Genomic DNA, 24,340 nt, shown 5'->3' on the forward strand with positions numbered 1-24,340 from the left:
GGGAATCTTTACTAGGATTAAGTGTCAGGAATTGTGAAAAACAGAGTTTAAATGCATTTGGCTAAGGTGTACGTAAACTTCCGACTTCAACTGTACATGCGTCCTGCTGTGCATTGGTTATAATGTTACGGATGAAATATCCATCCCAATGTCAGACATTAAATAAATAATATCCACATTGTAGCCACAACGAGAAGTACATTTATCATATGCCTGTCAACAGTTCACACACGGTGTAAAACGAGCTGGCTATCACCACAATCTTAGCGATTATATTTCTATTGCAAAAATACTTAATATATGCCTGAACCTTCTTGTTCTATCCAGATCCAGATCAGCGCGATTCAATCATGGTCCCATCACCGGACAGGTGCGCTCTGTCAATAAATTAAAGGCTTTTCAGTTACTCACCAAGTGATGTTTTATAGAAGCACAGTGCATCTGTTGTTGTGGTTCAGTGCAAATGAGTCGGTAATCTTCTGGAAATCCAGTGCCTTGGTTCTTTCTGTGTGGACAGGCAGGCAAGGTTGATGAGTCGAGGGTTTGTCATTCTGTTTTGCACGTAGGTTTTTACATGCCGCATGCAGGAAAAACTGCACTCACATGACACGGAGGTTACTGGCAGTGTGACAGATATACGTAAAAGTTTTTGACGTCCACAAAGGAGTCTTTGTCAGGTTTAAGCATGGACAGCAACTCCACTGTTTCGCCCTGTCTTTGTAAGGTTTAAGCATGGACAGGAACTCCACTGTTTCGCCCTGTTCTTTCCGGTTCTTTCCAGGAGCTGGGGCACTTGGTGCACCTCGGCCGGCAGATTGTCCTCTCTGATTCCATAGTGCTGTTCCATGGGCACAAGGCTCTCCTTTTGAAGGAATGTGGCATGCTTGGGGTTTAGGGCTGATGTTCCCATGAGAACTGCAGCTGATTCTGTGGAAAAGCATCAGGTAATTTCATTCACCAGTCGGTCAATGATAGGGCAGAGCGAGGACGTTCAGAGTTCATCCGGGAGATGGATGGACGTTCAGAGTTCATCCGGGACATGGATGGACGTTCAGAGTTCATCCGGGAGATGGATGGACGTTCAGAGTTCATCCGGGACATGGATGGACGTTCAGAGTTCATCCGGGACATGGATGGATGTTCAGAGTTCATCCGGGACATGGATGGATGTTCAGAGTTCATCCGGGACATGGATGGATGTTCAGAGTTCATCCGGGACATGGATGGATGTTCAGAGTTCATCCGGGACATGGATGGATGTTCAGAGTTCATCCGGGACATGGATGGATGTTCAGAGTTCATCCGGGACATGGATGGACGTTCAGAGTTCATCCGGGACATGGATGGATGTTCAGAGTTCATCCGGGACATGGATGGACGTTCAGAGTTCATCCGGGACAACGATGGATGTTCAGAGTTCATCCGGGACATGGATGGATGTTCAGAGTTCATCCGGGAGATGGATGGATGTTCAGAGTTCATCCGGGACATGGATGGATGTTCAGAGTTCATCCGGGACATGGATGGACGTTCAGAGTTCATCCGGGAGATGGATGGACGTTCAGAGTTCATCCGGGACATGGATGGATGTTCAGAGTTCATCCGGGACATGGATGGATGTTCAGAGTTCATCCGGGACATGGATGGATGTTCAGAGTTCATCCGGGACATGGATGGATGTTCAGAGTTCATCCGGGACATGGATGGATGTTCAGAGTTCATCCGGGAGATGGATGGATGTTCAGAGTTCATCCGGGACATGGATGGATGTTCAGAGTTCATCCGGGACATGGATGGATGTTCGGTTTGAATTGGAGCTTCAACTATAAAGTCCTGTGGATGGAGAGGCTGAGGGAGGGGGTGGAGAGGAGTTGAGGGCTGAGGGAGGGGGTGGAGAGGAGTTGAGGGCTGAGGGAGGGGGTGGAGAGGAGTTGAGGGCTGAGGGAGGGGGTGGAGAGGAGTTGAGGGCTGAGGGAGGGGGTGGAGAGGAGTTGAGGGCTGAGGGAGGGGGTGGAGAGGAGTTGAGGGCTGTTGGGATTGTCTCTTCTCTTGTGGGGGTGGAGGTGGTTGTATGGCGACACCCACCTTCTCGCACAGGGCCTCTGCCTTGCTCCATATGGGTCCCTCGGTGCGCTTTTCTTTTACGATCGTGATGACGGACTGTGCGAGGTCAGTGGCAGTCTCGAGCAAAAGATCAGGGGACTGTAGAGTGTCAGACATGAACTTTGCTGTGAGGAACAGATCCTCAAACAAGATAAGTTGGAGGATGAATTCAGCATCAATGAGTGTGAGTAGTGATCTACCTGAATTTGGTTGCAACTTAATGTCATTTAAAGTTGTAGTGATGGCTGGGAGTTGTTGTTTTTTCCTGCCCACAGAGAGTCGTGCTGGCAGGACCATCGCTTATCAGACAGTTTCTTGAGTTCAATGGGCTGCTGTGAAGGCTCAAGTTCCCTTTGCTTCTGAAAGAAATGGGCATGGACAAATGAGCCTGAGAAAAACTTGTGCATGTCTTGCACAATAACAAAAACATCCCCCGCTGGCTTCACGTTTCTGACACAGTCCACCAAAACAAGATTGAGACGGTGGCGTGGCAATGAATGTAGATATCCTGAGGGATCTCTTCTCTGAATTTCTCCTGCACCCTGTTGTGAACGCCGGACATGACGGCCGTCGTAACACTGATTAATACAGGCAGTGTGATCGATGTTACATTTACTACAAGTCTCTTTCATCGTTGTGAAAACAGTCTCGGCATCGAATCAGCTGGAGTGAAATGAAGAAATTCATCCACAACTCAATTCCTCCACAACATCATTTTTTTTACATAGCGCACGCACCACCAGAGACACTTGTTCCGTTTTTACTGAGGTCCTTAGTCTCATCCACCATCAATGCAAATAGTTCAGCATCTTGATCCCTAATCATATTTGCCATAATGTCTAGTATTTCATTCTGTATATCATGATGCGTGTACTTGGCATTTCTAGTATTTTCTGACATTTTCTGTTCAACTGTTTTGTCGAATTTGCCTATGAAAGTCCCTGCCATACCAGGGACTTTCACAGAGAGGAGTCATTGTGTTACACTGCCATACCAGGGACTTTCACAGAGAGGAGTCATTGCGTTACACTGCCATACCAGGGGCTTTCACAGAGAGGAGTCATTGTGTTACACTGCCATACCAGGGACTTTCACAGAGAGGAGTCATTGCACTGCCTGTAACAGACTCCTCTCTGTTAAAGTCCCTGGTATGCAGTGTAACGCAATGACTCCTCTCTGTGAAAGTCCCTGGTATGGCAGTGTAACACAATGACTCCTCTCTGTGAAAGCCCCTGGTATGGCAGTGTAACGCAATGCCTCCTCTCTGTGAAAGTCCCTGGTATTCAGTGTAACGCAATGCCTCCACGACTGCTCTCATATACTCTCTGTTCTCTCGGACTATTTTCGAATGTCCATCACTTAGAGCATTGCATATAGTTGAGCCAGACTCTTGGGAGGTGTTTGACTGTAAATTCAACCATAAAAAGTGCATGTGGGATAATAGGCCACATTGCGAGCGTGTGCGTAATTACAAAAAAAGCCATGGGTTGCAGAAAAGAGAACGGACAGAAAACCGAAAACCTCCAGATGCTCTAACTACCATTATCCCAGTGCTCTGAGACACTAGCTACCACTCTAATCAAGTGATAGAAAGGGAAAGTGAGTGCACGGACACCGAGCATACATTCTCAATGTACAGTGTACAGGGGACGAATATGAAAAAGGTGAAACTTTTCATTGTGAAAATGGGAATAAATGGAGTTAAGGTACTGTTTTGAAATAGACACAGGCTGTAGTGTCACGCTGATGAACAGGTCCCAATTCTATTTGAAGTGGGAAAACGTTGAAGTGCCTAAACTGAGAGACACCCCCATTAAACTCAAAACGTACACAGGGGAGAAGATCACTGTGATTGGAGTTGCTGATGTTCAAGTAGAATATCAAGGACAACAGAAAAGTCCGTCTCTCTTAGTAGTGGAAGGTACTGGACCCAGCTTACTAGGGAGAGGGTGGTTGAAGGAAATACAATTGAACTGGGATGAAGTCAAACATGTCACCACAGAGACATTGACACTACAGCAGGTACTTTCAAAGCATGAGTGTGTTTTCAAAGAAGAGCTAGGGACATTTAAAGGGGTCCAAGCTACCATTCATGTTGCTGCTGATGCTACTCCCAGATTCTACAGGCCAAGATCAGTTCCATGTGCCATGAAGCCTAAAGTGGATGTGGAAATTGATAGACTCTTAGCAGAGGATATAATTATAATTATACCTGTCAAGTTCTCTGAGTGGGCAGCACCAGTTGTTCCCATACTAAAACCAGATGGTTCAATCAGATTATGCGGTGACTATAAACTGACTGTAAATAGAGTTTCCTCTCTAGAGCAGTACCCTATACCGAAAGTGGAGGATTTGCTTTCAAGTTTAACCGGAGGGCAACAGATCACAAAACTGGACATGAATCACGCATATCAGCAAGTGCTAATGGATAAAGCTTCACAGAAGTACCTGACCATAAACACCCACAGAGGGATGTTTACCTATAAACGCTTACCCTTCGGGGTGTCTTCTGAACCAGCTATCTTCTAAAGATCCATGGTGGGAGTTCTGCAGGGGATACCCAAGGTAGCGGTTTACCTCAGCAACATTCTTGTCACGGGAGTCACAAAGGAAGAACATCTCAGAAACTTTGGTGAAGTGTTGAGGAGGATGGAGGATGCCGGTCTCTGGCTGAAGAGAAGCAAGTGTACACTGTTAGCTGATGAAGTGCAGTACCTGGGTCACAAGGTGGATGACAAGGGGTTACACACTGTCAAAGCTAAAGTGAGGGCTGTTGTGGAAGCTCCAGCTCCGACAAACGTTACAGAGCTGAAAGCCTATCTAGAATTATTATAATCGCTTCCTCCCCAACCTCTCTCCCCTCTTAGCTCCTCTGCATCAACTGCTAAGGAAGGATGTGGCCTGGAAATGGTCAGAAAGACAGGAAGAAGCTTTTGCAAAGTCAAAGGTGTTACTGCAATCAGCTGAAGTGCTCGTGCACTACTCAGCAGACAGAGATCTCATCTTATCGTGTGACGCCTCATCGTATGGTGTGGGGGGCGGTGCTATCACACTAGATGGAGAATGGGACAGAGAAACGGATTCATGTCAAGAACGTTGTCGCCAGCGGAGAAAAAGTACTCTCAGCTGGACAAGGAAGGACTGGCTGTCATATTCGGAATATAGAGATTCCACAAGTACTTATACAAGAGAACATTCACTATTGTGACCGACCATAAGCCTCTGATCGCTCTGTTCTGTGAACAACAGCCAGTACCACAAATGGTGTCTCCAAGAGTTCAACGATGGGCTGTGTGGCTCAGGGCCTACGAGTACAGAATAATTGACAAACCAGGCAGATAACATGGGAATGCTGATGCTCTGAGTAGGCTGCCCATTCCAGAAATCATCATTCAGGAAGAAGAAAATTACCAGGTTTTGATGATCAATGTGTTGGATGATGCACCGGTGAACACAGCACAAATCAGGCAATGGACTTCAAAGGATGTGACGCTATCACAGGTGCATGAATTTATCCTGAAAGGATGGCCTACAGTGACAGAGCCTCAGGTTATGCCTTACTACGCTCGCCATTTGGCCTTGAGTGTTCGAGATGGATGTGTTCTGTGGGGTTCAAGAGTGGTTATCCCACCAGAAGGGCGGGGTTTGCTACTTAAGTTGTTGCATCAGTCACATCCAGGTATGTCGAGAATGAAAGGGCTGGCGAGGTCATACGTCTCTGGCCAAAGATTGACCACGATGTGGAAAATGAGGTTAGCCAGTGTGCAGAGTAACAGGAAGTCACCCCCCCCCCTCCACCGTACCATTACATCCATGGGAAAGGCCAGAAAAAACATGGACACGACTACATGTGGACTACGCTGGACCTTTCCTAGGAAAAATGTCCCTTGTGCTGATTGATTCTCATTCAAAGTGGATGGGATGTTTACCCCATGAACACGTCCACATCGTACGCTATGATTGAGAAGTTACAACATAGCTTCAGTGTTATGGTATTGCCTCAAATGTTGTTTAGCGACAATGCTACTTGTTTGACAAGCACTGAATTCACAAGTTTCATGAAACAAAATGGAATTCAGCATGTAACGTCGGTCCCTTTTCACCCATCTTCAAACGGATTAGCAGAACGTGCGGTTCAGACCTTGAAGGAGGGGATGAGGAAGATGCAAGGGCCCAGCATTGAAACTAAGGTGTCAAGATTCTTGCTTAGCTACAGAATTACTCCTCAAGCTACAACTGAGTTGTCACCTGCAAAAATTTTGATGTCAAGGAGGTTAAGGTCAACCTTGGATCTCATCAGACCAGACCTGAAAATGAAAATACAACAAAAGCAATGGAATCAAACATGTAATCATGACAACCCAGCCAAAATCAGAAGTTTCTCACCTGGTAATGATGTCTATACAAGAACTATGGGTTTGATCCTAAATGGATTCCAGCTACCATTGAGGATTGCTCAGGACCAGTATCTTATACTGTGATCATTGGAAGTGGAAAAAGTAGACACGTGGATCAGATCAGAGATAGAATTCCACTTCCATCCGGGGATCTGGATCAATGCTTAAACAGGCAGGACAGGACATTGGAACTTCCCCCAGAGTTGCAGTTTGACAAACCACCTGAGACCAACAATGCTCAACGTCCTGTGACCACCTGTCTAGGACGACCTCCTCCTGTGAAGTTTCCACAAATAACTTTGTTTCACCATCAAAAGGGGAAGAGCTGGTGGCACGAGCTACACCACCTCTGAGACGCTCTATTAGAGAGATACGTCTCCAGACCTTTTCAGATCCTGAAGGAGATCATGTTTGAAAAAATGTAAATATAAAAACAGCATAGCTCAGGAAGGTATTAAGTTGGGTTATTAACTTTAAAGGGGGTAATGTAGTATCCTGGTATATTTATGTTTACCAATAGATGAAAGTAATAACTCATGACGGGCTTTGCTTTCTGCCATTTCAGCCATTTCCTATGTCTGCCTATAACCGTGATTTAAGAAAGCTTCAGGTAGCTTAAGCCAGGTGCGTTAGAGAATATTATTCTAAGTTACAATTAAATACTAAACTGTACTTACGTGTCATGAGTCATCTAAGAAGCCTCTAAGGATACTACACTTTCTGAATAGTCTACTCATTCCACGCTGTCATTGCATATTTATGCTCCACACTAGCATTGTGTGTCTTGAATGAACTTGTCGCCTTCTTCCGGTTTTGGTAGCCATTGTGGGTAAATGCCACCTTCTCTCCTCCATGGTTTCCTGGATGTTGAAAGTGGCAGCATGCAAAGTAGATAGCATGGTCCTTTGAAAAATAATATTCCAGCCATTTATAATCCATTTGTAATCCTCATACCATCTACGATTGAAGTAGCGATCCTGCTGTCCAACTTTTGTGGCTGGATAACGTCGAAGAAGAGGGCGCCTTGGTTCAACAGCTGACAGGCTTTAATCAGAGGGAGCAGTGGCTGTGCTAACAGTGCAGCTAACGGTGGCTGTGGAGCAGCGCCCTGCATGTTACTGAGAAATAATCTATTTTAAAATATTTTCTTGTTAGAATAGCCTACGTAATTACTACCAACTTCCTGAGACATATTACAATATATTCCAGCAACAGTCTGCTAGCATAGACAGGAAAGACCCCAAGAAAATATTTGAACTTTTGACAGAAGAATCTGCTCTATTGATTAGTACTACATTATTTATCCTGAATGTGTTACAGGGTATTGGTTACACTGATTGTTTTTCCCAGACAGAGTTGTCTCCAATAGAGATCCAGGTATTCTGATTTTAATAAATAGCAATCCCACATGTCCCCATTTCAAGTTATAGGTCTAACTGTTGTTAATCTCTATATGAGCTGTTGCCACTACCATCTCTTATGACCGAAAATAACTTCTGGACATCAAGACTACGATTACTCACCACGAACTGGCAGAATCCTTTTTTTCCTTTAACGAGTCTGATGAGCCCGACGCGAACGATATACTGCTTCCTCGGGAACAGGCCCAGATCCCAGTGATTTGCGTGAAGAGGAGGCGTAGAAAAAGGGGCAGGAGGGTGGCCTGCCTTTTGAAAATCTGTAGGCAATCGAATAAACCCCCACTTCCTTCCATTCTGTTAGCAAACGTGCAATCTTTGGAGAATAAAATAGATGACCGACACGGAAGATTACACTACTAACAGGACATTCAAAACTGAGTTGTGGCTGAACAACGACACTATCAACATACAGCTGGCTGGTTATATGCTGTACCAGCAGGATAGAACAGCGGCATCTGGTAAGACAAGGGGCGGCGGACTATGTGTTTTTGTAAATAATAGCTGGTGCACGATATCTAAGGAAGTCTTGAGCTATTGCTCCCCTGAGGTAGAGTATCTCATGATAAGCTTTAGACCACATTATCTACCTAGGGAGTTAACTATTTTTGGTAGCTGTTTACATACCACCACAGTCAGAGGCTGGCACTAAATGAGCTGTATTCCGCCTTAAGCAAACAAGAAAACGCTCCTAGTAGCCAGGGACTTTAATGCAGGGAAACTTAAATCCGTATTACCAAATTTCCATCAGCATGTTAAATGTGCAACCAGAGGAAAACAACCTCTGGACCACCTTTACTCTACACACAGAGACGCATACAAAGCTCGCCCTCCATTTGGAAAATCTGACCACGATTCTATCCTCCTGATTTCTACTTACAAGCAAAAATTAATACCGGAAGCACCTGTGACTAGATCAATAAAAAAAGTGGTCAGAGGAAGCAGATGCTAAGCTACTGTTTTGCTAACACAGACTGGAATATGTTCTGGGACTCATCCGATAACATTGAGGAGTACACCACATCAGTCATTGGCTTCATCAATAAGTGCATCGATGATGTCGCCCCCACAAGTGACCGTAAGTACATACCCCAACCAGAAGCCATGGATTACAGGCAGTATCCGCACTGAGCTAAAGGCTAGAGCTGCTGCTTTCAAGGAGTGGGACTCTAAACAGGAAGCTTATAAGAAATCCCTCTATGCCCTCCAACGAACTATCACACAGGCAAACCGTTCTTACTAAGATCAAATCATACTACACCGGCTCTGACGCTTGTCAGATGTGGCAGGGGCTGACAAACCCTTACATACTACAATGGGAAGCACAGCCGAGAGCTTCCCAGTGACACGAGCCAAGCAGATGAGCTAAACTACTTCTATGCTCGCTTCGGAGCAAATAACAGTGAAACATGCATGAGAGCACCAGCTGTTCCGGAAGACAGTGTGATAACGCTCTCCAAAGCCGATGTGAGTAAGACCTTTAAACAGGCCAACATTCACAAGGACGCAGAGCAAGATGGATTACCAGGACGTGTACTGCGAGAATGAGCTGACCAATTGGTAAGTGTCTTCACTGACATTTTCAACCTCTCCCTGTCCATCTGTAATACTAACTTGTTTTAAAAAGCAGACCACCATAGTGCATGTGCCCAAGAACACTAAAGTAACCTGCCTAAATGACTACCAACCCGTAGCACTCACGTCTGTAGCCTATCGGGAGGAGGTCAGAGACCTGGCTGTGTGGTGCCAGGACAACAACCTCTCCCTCAATGTGATCAAGACAAAGGAGATGATTGTGGACTACAGGAAAAGGAGAACTGAGCACGCCCCCATTATCATCGACGGAGCTGTAGTGGAGCAGGTTGAGATCTTGTAGTTCACCAACAAACTAACATGGTCCAAGCATACCAAGACAGTCGTGAACAGGGCGCGACAACACCTATTCCCCCTCAGGAGACTGAAAGGATTTGGCATGGCTCCTCAGATCCTCAAAAGGTTCTACAGCCGCACCATTGAGAGACTGGTTGCATCACTGCCTGGAGTGGCAACGGCTCAGCCTCCGACCGCAAGGCACTACAGAGGGTAGTGCGAACGGCCCAGTACATCCCTGGGGCCAAGCTTCCTGCCATCCAGGACCTCTACACCAGTGGGTGTCAGAGGATGGTCCAAACAATTGTCAAAGACTCCAGCCACCCTAGACATAGACTGTTCTCCCTGCTACCGCACGGCAAGCGGGACCGGAGCGCCAAGTCTAGATCCAAGAGGCTTCTAAACAGCTTCTACCCCCGAGCCATAAGACTCCTGAACAGCTAATAAAATGGCTTCCTGGACTATGTGCATTTAATTACTTGTTACTTTTATTTCTTATTCTTATCGGTATTTTTTTAACTGCATTGTTGGTTAGGGTAAACATTTCACTGGAAGGTCTAATACAATTTGATAGGATGATCATGTCATCTCAGATCTGTGGAGATCTTCACAATTGCTGTAATAATCTGAGAGAAAATCTAGAACAGGATTGATCACTTGAGCCGTGTACTTTTAATGTAATCTCAACTTCAATCCAGGTCATTCCGTTGTGCTATTAGAGGAAGCACAGTGATAACACATTCATCTGTTGTATAAATTGACAACATATCTGACATTGTATTCCCATTTCAACTTTGCTGTGCTTTAAAATAGTTGAAAGGGCAGTGATAAACATTTGGGTGACAACTTAACCAAAAATCTGACATTGTTTTTCCACTGGAATTTGGTTGTGCATTCAGATGGTTGAAAGCATAGTGATAACACATTGGAAATTCCACTAACTTTTGGTTGTTCATTTTTTTTTTATGGGTGAATATACTGTAGGTTGTAATCTCATTGATCAATGTCTCAACCAAATATGACCAATTTATCGACATTGAAATGATGTAGTGTGCCCAGTTGGGCCACTCCACTTGATGGTATCAAAACAAAAATGGAGAAATACTTCGGGTATACATTTTTTTTTATGCCAAAGTGTTCGTGTTCAGATTCAAAGACAAATCTAAAACAAGAAATCGGCAATAAGCACAGTCACTGACACTATTAATACTTTCGGACACTTCAACTAAAAGCATCTCTTGAAACATTTCATCCATAATTCATTGTTTGGAACCAGCACCATTGTTCTCTCACCCAATGCGAAAGTTACTCTCTTTCATGTGAGTTTGATGTGGGTCTCTCCATTTTCAAAAAACAACTGTCTTCAATAGCTTAACTAACAATGAGCACTGTGTGCTTTCACATAAACAGTTGACATTGGGAGAAGCTAAACAAAATAAGCTAAATATTTTAGCATCTGTTTCGAACACATGAAAAGAAACACCGCCCGCGAATCCCTAAAAGAAATCACTAAAACACTATACAGCACTGTATTTTTTGCATTGGTTACAAGTCTTTGCAGTGGCTCTGGGGGAGAAATGATTATGGCTACAGCCCTCTGCTCTCTGTCTCCCAGCTATCAATATTCACTCTCTGTCAACTCTGTCGCTGCTTAACTTCAGCCAAGGCCATTTTCACCCAGTGAAAACAACTTTTCATATGTTCTGTAGACATAAAGCCTATAAAGATCAAATGAATACCCAACATTTCAATACATACAGTTTTTTCCCAGGTATAATATATATGACATTTTATCCATATCATGTTAACAAAGCTGTCTTGATCATCTCCAACGCAAGGGCATTGTATTGCATCAACCATTGTAATGTTACATATTTCCCTGTTTTAGCTTAACTAGCTAAGTAACTGGAGTGTATCTACAATAACAAACATATTTATTTATGCCTTAGCCATTTTGGTCAAAAACAATTGCAACTAACTACTCATCCATGCACTGTCAGCGAATGCAGTATTTTCTCTGTGAGTTCCCACAGTGTAATAACAATTCACTTGTCTCCTCTAGATCTGTCTCTATCTCTCTATCCCTTTATCTGTCTCTGTCTCTGTCTCTATCCCTCTATCTGTCTCTATCCCTCTATCTGTCTCTATCCCTCTATCTGTCTCTATCTGTCTGACTTTCTATCTCTATCCCTCTGACTGAATGAGCTGTCTCTATCTCTCTATCCCTCTCTATCTGTCTCTATCTCTCTATCCCTCTCTATCTGTCTCTATCTCTCTATCCCTGTTACGAATCCCTTTTGGCCCGACAGTCTAGGGGGGATGGTAATGAGACCCGTAACATAACTCATGCAAATTATAATTGTGACAAAGTAAAAGTGTGAACGAAATAACCAGGACAACTGAAATCTACCGTCAAACTCAAAGTTTATTTATAAACACACGGTAATGGGGGGAGCAGGAAAAGGGGCTGAGCTGGACCCAAGGAAAGAAACAATAAATATACAAAAACACCCCTAAGCTAGACTAGCCTACTTTAACAACAGCTAACTAACTAACCAAAAATACAGTGGGTGGTCCGCCCAGTTCTAACTAGTGTATTTAACAAAGTTCACCTACGGGTAGTGTATGCCCATGGGCGACTTGTCTTGGTTTCCCCCTTTTCCCACCAGCAACAAACAAACACCATAACCAAAACAATACTCACAGGTGATGACAAAGTGCTATGGAGGTGCTCAAACAAAAGAGAGGTTTAAGACAAAGAGAGAGTGAAACACAGAGATCTACATACATGGCATTTACAGAGAGATTGAGCTAGCTCTAGAGCACACAGGATAACTGTATCCGTAACAATCCCTCTATCTGTCTCTATCTCTCCATCCCTCTATCTGTCTCTATCTCTCTATCCCTCTATCTGTCTCTATCTCTCTATCCCTCTATCTGTCTCTATCTCTCTCTATCCCTCTATCTGTCTCTATCTCTCTATCCCTCTATCTGTCTCTATCTCTCTATCCCTCTATCTGTCTCTATCTCTCTATCCCTCTGACTGAATGAATGAGCTGTCTCTATATCTCTATCCCTCTATCTGTCTCTATCTCTCTATCCCTCTATCTGTCTCTATCTCTCTATCCCTCTATCTGTCTGACTTTCTATCCCTCTATCCCTCTGACTGAATGAGCTGTCTCTATCTCTCTATCCCTCTCTCTGTCTCTATCTCTCTATCCCTCTATCTGTCTCTATCGCTCTATCCCTCTATCTGTCTCTATCTCTCTATCTCTCTATCCCTCTATCTGTCTCTATCTCTCTATCCCTCTATCTGGCTCTATCTCTCTATCCATCTATCTGTCTCTATCTCTCTATCTCTCTATCCCTCTATCTGTCTGACTTTCTATCCCTCTATCTGTCTCTATCTCTCTATCTCTCTATCCCTCTATCTCTCTATCTGTCTGACTTTCTATCCCTCTATCTGTCTCTATCTCTCTATCCCTCTATCTGTCTCTATCTCTCTATCCCTCTATCTGTCTCTATCTCTCTATCCCTCTATCTGTCTCTATCTCTCTATCTCTCTATCTGTCTCTATCTCTCTATCTCTCTATCTGTCTCTATCTCTCTATCCCTCTATCTGTCTCTATCTCTCTATCTGTCTCTATCTCTCTATCCCTCTATCTGTCTGACTTTCTATCTCTCTCCCTCTGACTGAATGAGCTGTCTCTATCTCTCTATCCCTCTCTCTGTCTGACTTTCTATCTCTCTATCTGTCTCTATCTCTCTATCCCTCTATCTGTCTCTATCTCTCTATCCCTCTATATGTCTCTATCTCTCTATCCCTCTATCTGTCTCTATCTCTCTATCCCTCTATCTGTCTCTATCTCTCTATCTCTCTATCCCTCTATCTGTCTCTATCTCTCTATCCCTCTATCTGTCTCTATCTCTCTATCCCTCTATCTACCTCTATCTCTCTATCCCTCTATCTGTCTCTATCTCTCTATCCCTCTATCTGTCTCTATCTCTCTATCTCTCTATCTGTCTCTATCTCTCTATCCCTCTATCTGTCTCTATCTCTCTATCCCTCTATCTGTCTCTATCTCTCTATCTCTCTATCTGTCTCTATCTCTCTATCCCTCTATCTGTCTGACTTTCTATCTCTCTCCCTCTGACTGAATGAGCTGTCTCTATCTCTCTATCCCTCTCTCTGTCTGACTTTCTATCTCTCTGTCTGTCTCTATCTCTCTATCCCTCTATCTGTCTCTATCTCTCTATCCCTCTATCTGTCTCTATCTCTCTATCCCTCTATCTGTCTCTATCTCTCTATCCCTCTATCTGTCTCTATCTCTCTATCTCTCTATCCCTCTCTCTGTCTGACTTTCTATCTCTCTGTCTGTCTCTATCTCTCTATCCCTCTATCTGTCTCTATCTCTCTATCCCTCTATCTGTCTCTATCTCTCTATCCCTCTATCTGTCTCTATCGCTCTATCCCTCTATCTGTCTCTATCTCTCTATCCCTCTATCTGTCTCTATCTCTCTATCCCTCTATCTGTCTCTATCGCTCTATCCCTCTATCTGTCTCTATCTCTCTATCCCTCTATCTGTCTCTATCGCTCTATCCCTCTATCTGTCTCTATCTCTCTATCTCTCTATCCCTCTATCTGTCTCTATCTCTCTATCTCTCTATCCCTCTATCTGTCTCTATCTCTCTATCCCTCTATCTGGCTATATCTCTCTATCCCTCTATCTGTCTCTATCTCTCTATCTCTCTATCCCTCTATCTGTCTGACTTTCTATCCCTCTATCTGTCTCTATCTCTCTATCTCTCTATCCCTCTATCTCTCTATCTGTCTGACTTTCTATCCCTCTATCTGTCTCTATCTCTCTATCCCTCTATCTGTCTCTATCTCTCTATCCCTCTATCTGTCTCTATCTCTCTATCTGTCTCTATCTCTCTATCTCTCTATCTGTCTCTATCTCTCTATCCCTCTATCTGTCTCTATCTCTCTATCTGTCTCTATCTCTCTATCCCTCTATCTGTCTGACTTTCTATCTCTCTCCCTCTGACTGAATGAGCTGTCTCTATCTCTCTATCCCTCTCTCTGTCTGACTTTCTATCTCTCTATCTGTCTCTATCTCTCTATCCCTCTATCTGTCTCTATCTCTCTATCCCTCTATCTGTCTCTATCTCTCTATCCCTCTATCTGTCTCTATCTCTCTATCCCTCTATCTACCTCTATCTCTCTATCCCTCTATCTGTCTCTATCTCTCTATCCCTCTATCTGTCTCTATCTCTCTATCTGTCTCTATCTCTCTATCCCTCTATCTGTCTCTATCTCTCTATCCCTCTATCTGTCTCTATCTCTCTATCTCTCTATCTGTCTCTATCTCTCTATCCCTCTATCTGTCTGACTTTCTATCTCTCTCCCTCTGACTGAATGAGCTGTCTCTATCTCTCTATCCCTCTCTCTGTCTGACTTTCTATCTCTCTGTCTGTCTCTATCTCTCTATCCCTCTATCTGTCTCTATCTCTCTATCTCTCTATCTGTCTCTATCTCTCTATCTGTCTCTATCTCTCTATCCCTCTATCTGTCTCTATCTCTCTATCCCTCTATCTGTCTCTATCTCTCTATCCCTCTATCTGTCTCTATCTCTCTATCTCTCTATCCCTCTATCTGTCTCTATCTCTCTATCCCTCTATCTGTCTCTATCTCTCTATCCCTCTATCTGTCTCTATCTCTCTATCCCTCTATCTGTCTCTATCTCTCTATCCCTCTATCTGTCTCTATCTCTCTATCCCTCTATCTCTCTATCTCTCTATCCCTCTATCTGTCTCTATCTCTCTATCCCTCTATCTGTCTCTATCTCTCTATCCCTCTATCTGTCTCTATCTCTCTATCCCTCTATCTCGCTATCTCTCTATCCCTCTATCTGTCTCTATCTGTCTGACTTTCTATCCCTCTATCCGTCTGACTTTCTATCCCTCTATCTGTCTGACTTTCTATCCCTCTATCCGTCTGACTTTCTATCTCTATCCCTCTGACTGAATGAGCTGTCTCTATCTCTCTATCCCTCTGTCTGACTTTCTATCCCTCTATCCCTCTGACTGAATGAGCTGTCTCTATCTCTCTATCCCTCTATCCGTCTGACTTTCTATTTCTCTCCCTTTGACTGTCCCTCTGACTGTCCCTCTGACTGTCCCTCTGTCCTTCTGACTGTCCCTCTGACTGTCCGTCTGACTGTCCCGCTGTCCCTCGACAGAAAGGCCTGACCCGTTATTATCCAGCTTGCCTGATAGTTTACAACAAAGGCATCTTCTCTCTGATGCTGCAGGGGGTCACTGCAATATCTCTGCAACTAGAACCAAAGACCTTCCTAAGTTTTAATAGCAAGAGTCCTCGTCCTAAAAAACACTCCCCTATGATGAAAGCATTTTGAAATGTTTCATCTCACAGTACCAAAGGCGAGACAAGGCCAGGGTTGATGCCTCTATCTTGAGAACAGAGGTTTCCAGCCATTACCGATCCGATGAACCCTCGTCGGAACTATAGATTAATCTGCTTGTTGTTTATTTATTTTAGTTGCTCGGTGCAGACTCACTTTGAAGGTGCACAGTTCTCACTTGTTTGAATATAAAAGGGATACTGTGCAGAAAATAAAGGAGTCATGTGACAGTGATTAATGGCTGTCATTGGCCTCTCAGTTAAAAAATGGCCAAGCATGTCTTAATCACATCGGCACAGAACTGTCACTAATGTCTAAATCCTCCGGCTTTTTCAGAATATAAACACTGACTGAAAAAAATGTTAAAATTAACTATGACAATCATGACTTAGCTGGGGGTCACAGGAAATCCTCTTGTTAGCTGGGGGTCACAGGAAAGCCTCTTGTTAGCTGGGGGTCACAGGAAACCTCTTGTTAGCTGGGGGTCACATGAAACCTCTTGTTAGCTGGGGGTCACAGGAAACCTCTTGTTAGCTGGGGGTCACAGGAAAGCCTCTTGCTAGCTGGGGGTCACAGGAAATCCTCTTGTTAGCTGGGGGTCACAGGAAATCCTCTTGTTAGCTGGGGGTCACAGGAAATCCTCTTGTTAGCTGGGGGTCACAGGAAATCCTCTTGTTAGCTGGGGGTCACAGGAAATCCTCTTGTTAGCTGGGGGTCACAGGAAATCCTCTTGTTAGCTGGGGGTCACAGGAAATCCTCTTGTTAGCTGGTGGTCACAGGAAACCTCTTGTTAGCTGGGGGTCACAGGAAACCCTCTTGTTAGCTGGGGGTCACAGGAAATCCTCTTGCTAGATGGGGGTCACAGGAAACCTCTTGCTAGCTGGGGGTCACAGGAAACCCTCTTGCTAGCTGGGGGTCACAGGAAACCCTCTTGCTAGCTGGGGGTCACAGGAAACCCTCTTGCTAGCTGGGGGTCACAGGAAACCCTCTTGCTAGCTGGGGGTCACAGGAAACCCTCTTGCTAGCTGGGGGTCACAGGAAACCCTCTTGCTAGCTGGGGGTCACAGGAAACCCTCTTGCTAGCTGGGGGTCACAGGAAACCCTCTTGCTAGCTGGGGGTCACAGGAAACCTCTTGCTAGCTGGGGGTCACAGGAAACCCTCTTGCTAGCTGGGGGTCACAGGACACCTCTTGTTAGCTGGGGGTCACAGGAAACCCTCTTGTTAGCTGGGGGTCACAGGAAATCCTCTTGCTAGCTGGGGGTCACAGGAAACCTCTTGCTAGCTGGGGGTCACAGGAAACCCTCTTGCTCGTTGTCTGTGGAACGCTGGCAAGCTGGATAACCTTTACAGCTTTTTCATAAGTGCCAAAGAGAGAGAGAGCCGTAATAGTCAGACACTATCCCTCATACAAAAGCCTGCCTGTATGTTGTCTAGACATCACTACCTCCCCTATACCCTCTTCCCAAGTTCATCCAAGCCTTTCTGGGTAGAAATTAAACCCTTGGGCACAGGACAGATTTAGGATCAGCTTTACACGCTCCAAATCCAAAGGGGACGTACAGACAATCTGCCGTCGGATCCGTGTCTAGGGGCAACTTCGTCCTCCTCCATTCAATAATAGGATTCCATCATGAGAAAAGCTATGATGAGGTCCTCTGAGGATCAATTTATTGTTCTTCACCATTAGTCCATGACAATAAGAGACCGTAAGGGCTGACCACGTACTGTACAGTATATTTAAGTAATAATAAATCAAGGCTGTCAGCCAATCAGCATTCATGTCTCGAACCGCCCAGTTTATAATAGTGCAGTAGATATCTTAGGCCACACACCAGCACATCTTTTATGAAGTGGATTATCATCCTTATAATTACAACCTGTTACGAGGGGCTAATTACTTACAGTAGATGTGGTCCCCGTAGAGCCGTAACCTCACAAAGAGGAATAAATTATTCAACTCAAATGTTTTAGCTAGTCCGGCCTGTCACTTTTATTTAGGGCTTGGTTGCCGGACACTTTTAGGTCAAAAGGCCTAGAAGTATGATGATAAATGACTGCACAATTCAGTAGGAAGATCCTTCTTAGATCCTGGTGGGTTATTGAAAATCGGACATCAAAGGCCACGCTACATTGAAGGTGAATGCGCTTGCAGAGTTAAATAATACAGCTATAAAGATTAAACTTTAATGGCATTTCAGTCATCAGAGACTAATTTGTGATTTAAGGCACTTGGTAAGGATCGGAAAAGAAAAAAAAATAGAAAAAAAAGGTAATTTGGCGATCAGTTCATGCCCAGAATGTAGGAGAAATGTCCAGATAGATTATATTATATTATTATATTATTATATTTTCAAGTGGAAGGGTAAGTATAATAAGACCCTCAAAACTAGGAACGTCCTCCTCTCTGAAATAAATTAAGCTCATCAAAGTGGGAAGTTTTTATAGATGCATAACTTTTTCTTCTCTGAAATTGAGAGTACTTGATCCTTACAGATGAAAGACGGAAGAAGGCGAGGGGGTATGTCTCGTCTCTTATCGGGTTACGAGGGAATTCATGAATCTTATGAAGTCATAAAACCCACCATGTTAATATGGAGAATACGTCTGCTAATGAGTGACCATACAGCTAATGCTAACCCAATTAAATGGGGATCATACTAAATGTAGAAGGATGGTGATCTCTTGACCATAATTAATTTAATGTAGATTTATCTTAGACCTGACCTGACATACCTTCTGGCCCTAAGAATACATTCAGTAACACATAACATTAAGTTCCTTAATAAACCATTTATAAATAGTTTTAAAGCATTTACTTACAATTTGTTAATTATTCTTCCTACATTTGTAAATGTCAATAATTGTATTTATTTTACCTGGCAAGTCAGTTAAGAACAAATTCTTATTTTCAATGACGGCGTAGGAACAGTGGGTTAACTGCCTGTTCAGGGGCAGAACGACAGATTTGTACCTTGTCAGCTCAGGGGTTTGAACTTGCAACCTTCCGGTTACTAGTCCAACGCTCTAACCACTAGCCTACCCTGCCGCCCCACCACAAGGCTACCCTGCCGCCCCACCACTAGGCTACCCTGCCGCCCCACCACTAGGCTACACCGCCACCCCACCACTAGGCTACCCTGCCGCCCCACCACTAGGCTACCCTGCCGCCCCACCACTAGGCTACCCTGCCGCCCCACCACTAGGCTACCCTGCCGCCCCACCACTAGGCTACCCTGCCGCCCCACCACTAGGCTACCCTGCCGCCCCACCACTAGGCTACCCTGCCGCCCCACCACAAGGCTACCCTGCCGCCCCACCACTAGGCTACCCTGCCGCCCCACCACTAGGCTACCCTGCCGCCCCACCACTAGGCTACCCTGCCGCCCCACCACTAGGCTACCCTGCCGCCCCACCACTAGGCTACCCTGCCGCCCCACCACTAGGCTACCATGCCGCCCCACCACTAGGCTACCCTGCCACCCCACCACAAGGCTACCCTGCCGCCCCACCACTAGGCTACCCTGCCGCCCCACCACTAGGCTACCCTGCCGCCCCACCACTACTGCCGCCCCACCACTAGGCTACCCTGCCGCCCCACCACTAGGCTACCCTGCCGCCCCACCACTAGGCTACCCTGCCACCCCACCACTAGGCTACCCTGCCGCCCCACCACTAGGCTACCCTGCCGCCCCACCACTAGGCTACCCTGCTGGCCCAATAAGCAATCTGTAAATAGTAATTTACGCTTTTATAAACAGTATTTCAATTAAACTGATCTTTTTCATCAGCATGATAGACTAGCTGATGCTTAAGCAGGCCATTGAATTGCACAACACTTTCCGGAAGCATCTCAATGCTAGGTGACACATTTTCATACAGTCTTATACCATATCAAATGTCAATAGCAAAAAAGTGACACAATATATACAAAAAAACACGCATAATTAATACGATTCTTTTTTAAAAATATATTATAAACTTTTAAATCATTAATTAATTTCCTTGATTGAGCCGAGTCTACCTTTAACTCAACAGAAATACAGATACTGGCGAATGCAATTACAAATTGCGGAAACGATTGAACCACACTTTTGAAATGTTGGACTTTCTATCAAAGCATTGAGCATTTATAAACGCATGATAGAACATGAATAGTATTTCATGGCTGCTTTTGTCCAATTACAACATTTCATACACATAACTACAATAGCATCACAGCTGTATCATCAGATCAATACTGCCAAAAAAGACTCAAGTCACAGTATGTCTTTCTGTGTATTCGGTTTACTGTTTTATGTAGTATCCGTTGTGAGATATGTTCAACTCATCAAGTCCTGTACTCTTTCATTCCATGTTACATCTATTAATCAGGGTCAGAGTTCAGAACATTTGATCAAATGTATTCCTCTGAGCTTCGAATGGATCCAGAGCTTTAATTAATAAATTCAAGCTGATGTCAAGTTGAGGGAGGGTGCCTGATCTGATGATACAGCTGTGATGCTATTGTAGTTATGTGCACAGTGCTGTCAGAATACATCATGTGCACTGACAGGTAAGGTTCATAGGTGTTTGAAGAAAATATCTGCACGGAGTCATGGAATGACAGTTATCAGGGGATAAGCAGCATACATGACATCCATATTACAATGGGATTCATGCTCTTGCAATGTTCCAGATGAGTGTCATATTAATATCCCTAGAGTCTATAGAGGCTATGTGCCACAATACATCATGCTGCAGTTGATTCATATCATCTGGGTCATGCCTTCTTGGTGATTCACACCTTGTTTTGTTATTCCATTTCTATTTGTGGTGTAGCCCAGGTATTTCAAATTCATTCATGAGGAGTGTTAGATAATGTATGCACAAGAAAAAAAAAGGGCATTCCATTTTACTGGACTTGCGACATATTGAGACTCCTGCTGAGCAAACGCCAGAGCAGGGCACAAAATTATGGAAGTGAGAAGGCAAAGCAGCCAGGAGATACACTAAGACTCTGTACGGATGCCGTGCCCGGTGCTCAACATGGCAGAGATGATCTTTGCCATGCTAAGGGAGCTGAACAAGCGACTGATGAGGTTACCCACTGAAGCAATTGTGCTATGGAAATCGGGCTACGGCTCTAAGTAGTAAAATTTGATCAGGTGTGTTAAAATATGTCCCAGAGGGTAAGCTCACGGTCTGGATTCCTTTGAGCAATGGGTGAGCGAGAGAAACTGCTTATTCCCCGGTGAGAGAGAAAAGTCTATAAATGTTTGCACTACCTTGACAGGCACGGTTACAGAGCACGATAGTTCAACCCCCTCCCCACAGCATGTAATAAGCCAATGGTTTGACTTAAAAAGTGAACACAGGTCGTGACCTTGGGACTAGAAGGTTCTATCTGCTCATAGCATAGTTCTGAGATATTGAGCATTACATCTTTCACATCCCAGAACTATTTTGTAGTAAATTCTTCTATCATAAACCATTATTAAGGTCCTCACTTTAAAGTGCAGAGTATCAAAATCCTAAGACATTTGTAAATAATAATTTTAAGGGCGGTGCATTCGTTGATAGTACCTTAGGGCTCTGAAATATCTGATCTGGGATCAGCCATAACGTTCTATGTTGAACAGAATGTTACAAATATTTACATTTCAAAAGAAAAGTACAGACTTATGATTAAATAAAGAGAATACCCTTCCTTCTTTCTAATCACATACAATCCATGTTCATACATTTGTTAAAGCGATAGTTCCCTAAAATGACAAATACACTATATCCTATGGATCACTAGCAACATTGCTAAAGCGAAGCTCTGGATGAGTAAACTACTATACACTGAGAGTACAAGACATTAGGAACACCTGTTCTTTCCTTGACATGATCCCTTATTGAGGTCACTTGTTAAATCCACTTCAATCAGTGTAGATGAAGGTGAAGAGACAGGTTAAAGAAGGATTTTTAAGCCTTGAAACATGGATTGTGTATCAAGAATGGTCCACCACCCAAAGGACATCCAGCCAACTTGACACAACTGTGGAAAGCACTGAAGTCAACATGGGGCAGCAACCCTGTGGAACGCATTTGACATCTTTTAGAGTCCACGCCCCGACGAATTGAGGCTCTTCTGAGGGCAAAAGGGGGTACAACTCAATATTAGGAAGGTGTTCCAAATGTTTTGTACACTCAGTGTATTTTATGGTCTCTGACACCCAAAGTCAGTAAACTACTTGCTAGTTATGGTAACAATGACACTGGGAGTCAGGAAGCAGGTGCAGTTGGTGAGTTTAACAATACTGACCATAGAGTGATACAAAACAAGAGAAGAGTCTGGAGCATGAACACAGAACCAATACTGTCTGAACAGTTATGCTAGGGAGTGCTGGATAAAGGGGGAGTAATCAGGGTAGTGATGGGGCGCAGGTATACGTAATGAGGGTTGCCAGGTGTGCGTAATGATGGGTTGCCAGGACAGGTCAAAGGCCGGAGAGGGAGAGAAGGAGTAGACATGACACTAACCCCCTCCAGGGGGACGGCCAGGGGGACGGACCCAAGGGCGAGGAGAGGCCCGGTCTAGACGTTGAAGGTGGAAATTCCGAATTATGTTGGGATCAAGAATGTTGTCCACCGGACCCAACACCGCTCCTCTGGACAGTACCCTACCCAGTCAACCAGGTACTGGAGCCGACCCCCACGACGTCAGAAGTCCAGGAGGGATCTGACGGCATAGGCAGGGCTTCCCTCTATGTCCAGGGGAGGCGGAGAGGTGTCGTGGGGGACGACTTCAGCCAGGGGACCAGGAACTACCGGGAACTACTGGCCTGAGGAGGGAAACATGAAAAGAGGGTGAGATCCGGTAGTTAGTGGGGAGCTGAAATCTATACGTCACTTCGTAACCTTCCGGAGAACCTTGAACAGTCCCCCAAACCGAGGGCTCAGCTTCTTACATGGCAGGCGGAGTGGAAGGTTCCAGGTGGAGATCCAGACGCAATCACCAGGATAGAACACGAGACCTCACTGCGGTGGCGATCTGCCTGCTCATTCTGGCAGCGGATGGTGCACTGGAGACTCAAGCGGGCATCGTTCCAAACCTCTTCCGCATGCCTGAACCACTTGTCCACCACTCTTGCTTCGGTCTGGCTTGGTATCTACGGAGCCATGGCTGGCTGATAACCCAGAACACACTGGAAGGGAGTCAGCCCGGTGGAGGAGTGATTAATTCTGGGCGTACTCCGCCCAGGGAATGAATCGGGCCCATTCCCCCTGCTGGTCCTGCCAGTGACTCCTCAGGAACCTGCCCAGCTCCTAGTTCATCCTCTTCACCTGCCTGTTAAACTGAGGCCGGTACCCAGAAGTGAGGCTGACCGTGACTCCCAGCTTCTCCATAAAGTCTTTCCATGCCCTTGACATGAATTGGGGGCCACGGTCGGAGACTATGTCCTCCGGAAGGCCAGAGTGCCGGAAGACCTACTTGTACAGTGCCTCAGCGACCTGGAGCGTGCCGGGAGATTTAGTTTGGGCACATAAGGGACAGGAGTTGACGTAGGGAGTGACATCCTTCCGCAAGGTGGGCAACCAGTACTTTCCGGAGATGAATTAAATAATGCGGATGATACCTGGATGTCCAGCTATGACAGACATGTGTGCCCAAGTCAGTAGCTGATCCCCGTGGGAATGTAGGTGCGCTCAGCAGGACAGGTAGCAGGTGCGGGTTCCCTCTCCAGGGCCTGGCGAAAGTCCACATCTACATCCCAGAGCACAGGGGCTACGACTCGAGAGGGCGGAATTATTGTTGCACTCAGGACAGGAACCTCTCCCGAGTTGTAGAGACGGGACAGGGCATTGGCTTTGGTGTTCTTTGAACCTGGGCGATATGTCAGAGTGAAATCGAATCTAGTGAAAAAGGTCCCAACTTGTTTGGCGCGGGTTCAGCCGCATCGCTGTCCTTATGTACTCCAGGATCCAATGGTCGGCGAGGATGAGAAATGGGTCCTCAGCACACTCCAGCGAGTGTCTCCACTCCTCTATTTCCAACTTCACAGACCGGAGATCCCAATCGCCGACATCATAGTTCCTCTCTGCAGGAGACAGTTTCTTTGAGTAATACGCACATGGATACAATCTACCTACAATCTATACTA

The 24,340-nt window shown here is 45.0% G+C and overlaps 1 pseudogene; it reads right to left on the reverse strand.

Moving 5' to 3' along the window:
* Positions 1-5,082: 5,082 nt before the first annotated feature.
* LOC116354722 (C-C chemokine receptor type 3-like) overlaps positions 5,083-24,340 on the reverse strand; it is a 111,035-nt pseudogene continuing 91,777 nt past the window's right edge.

This window comes from Oncorhynchus kisutch, linkage group LG18, assembly GCF_002021735.2.
Source record: "Oncorhynchus kisutch isolate 150728-3 linkage group LG18, Okis_V2, whole genome shotgun sequence".
In the NCBI taxonomy this organism is placed as follows: domain Eukaryota; kingdom Metazoa; phylum Chordata; class Actinopteri; order Salmoniformes; family Salmonidae; genus Oncorhynchus; species Oncorhynchus kisutch.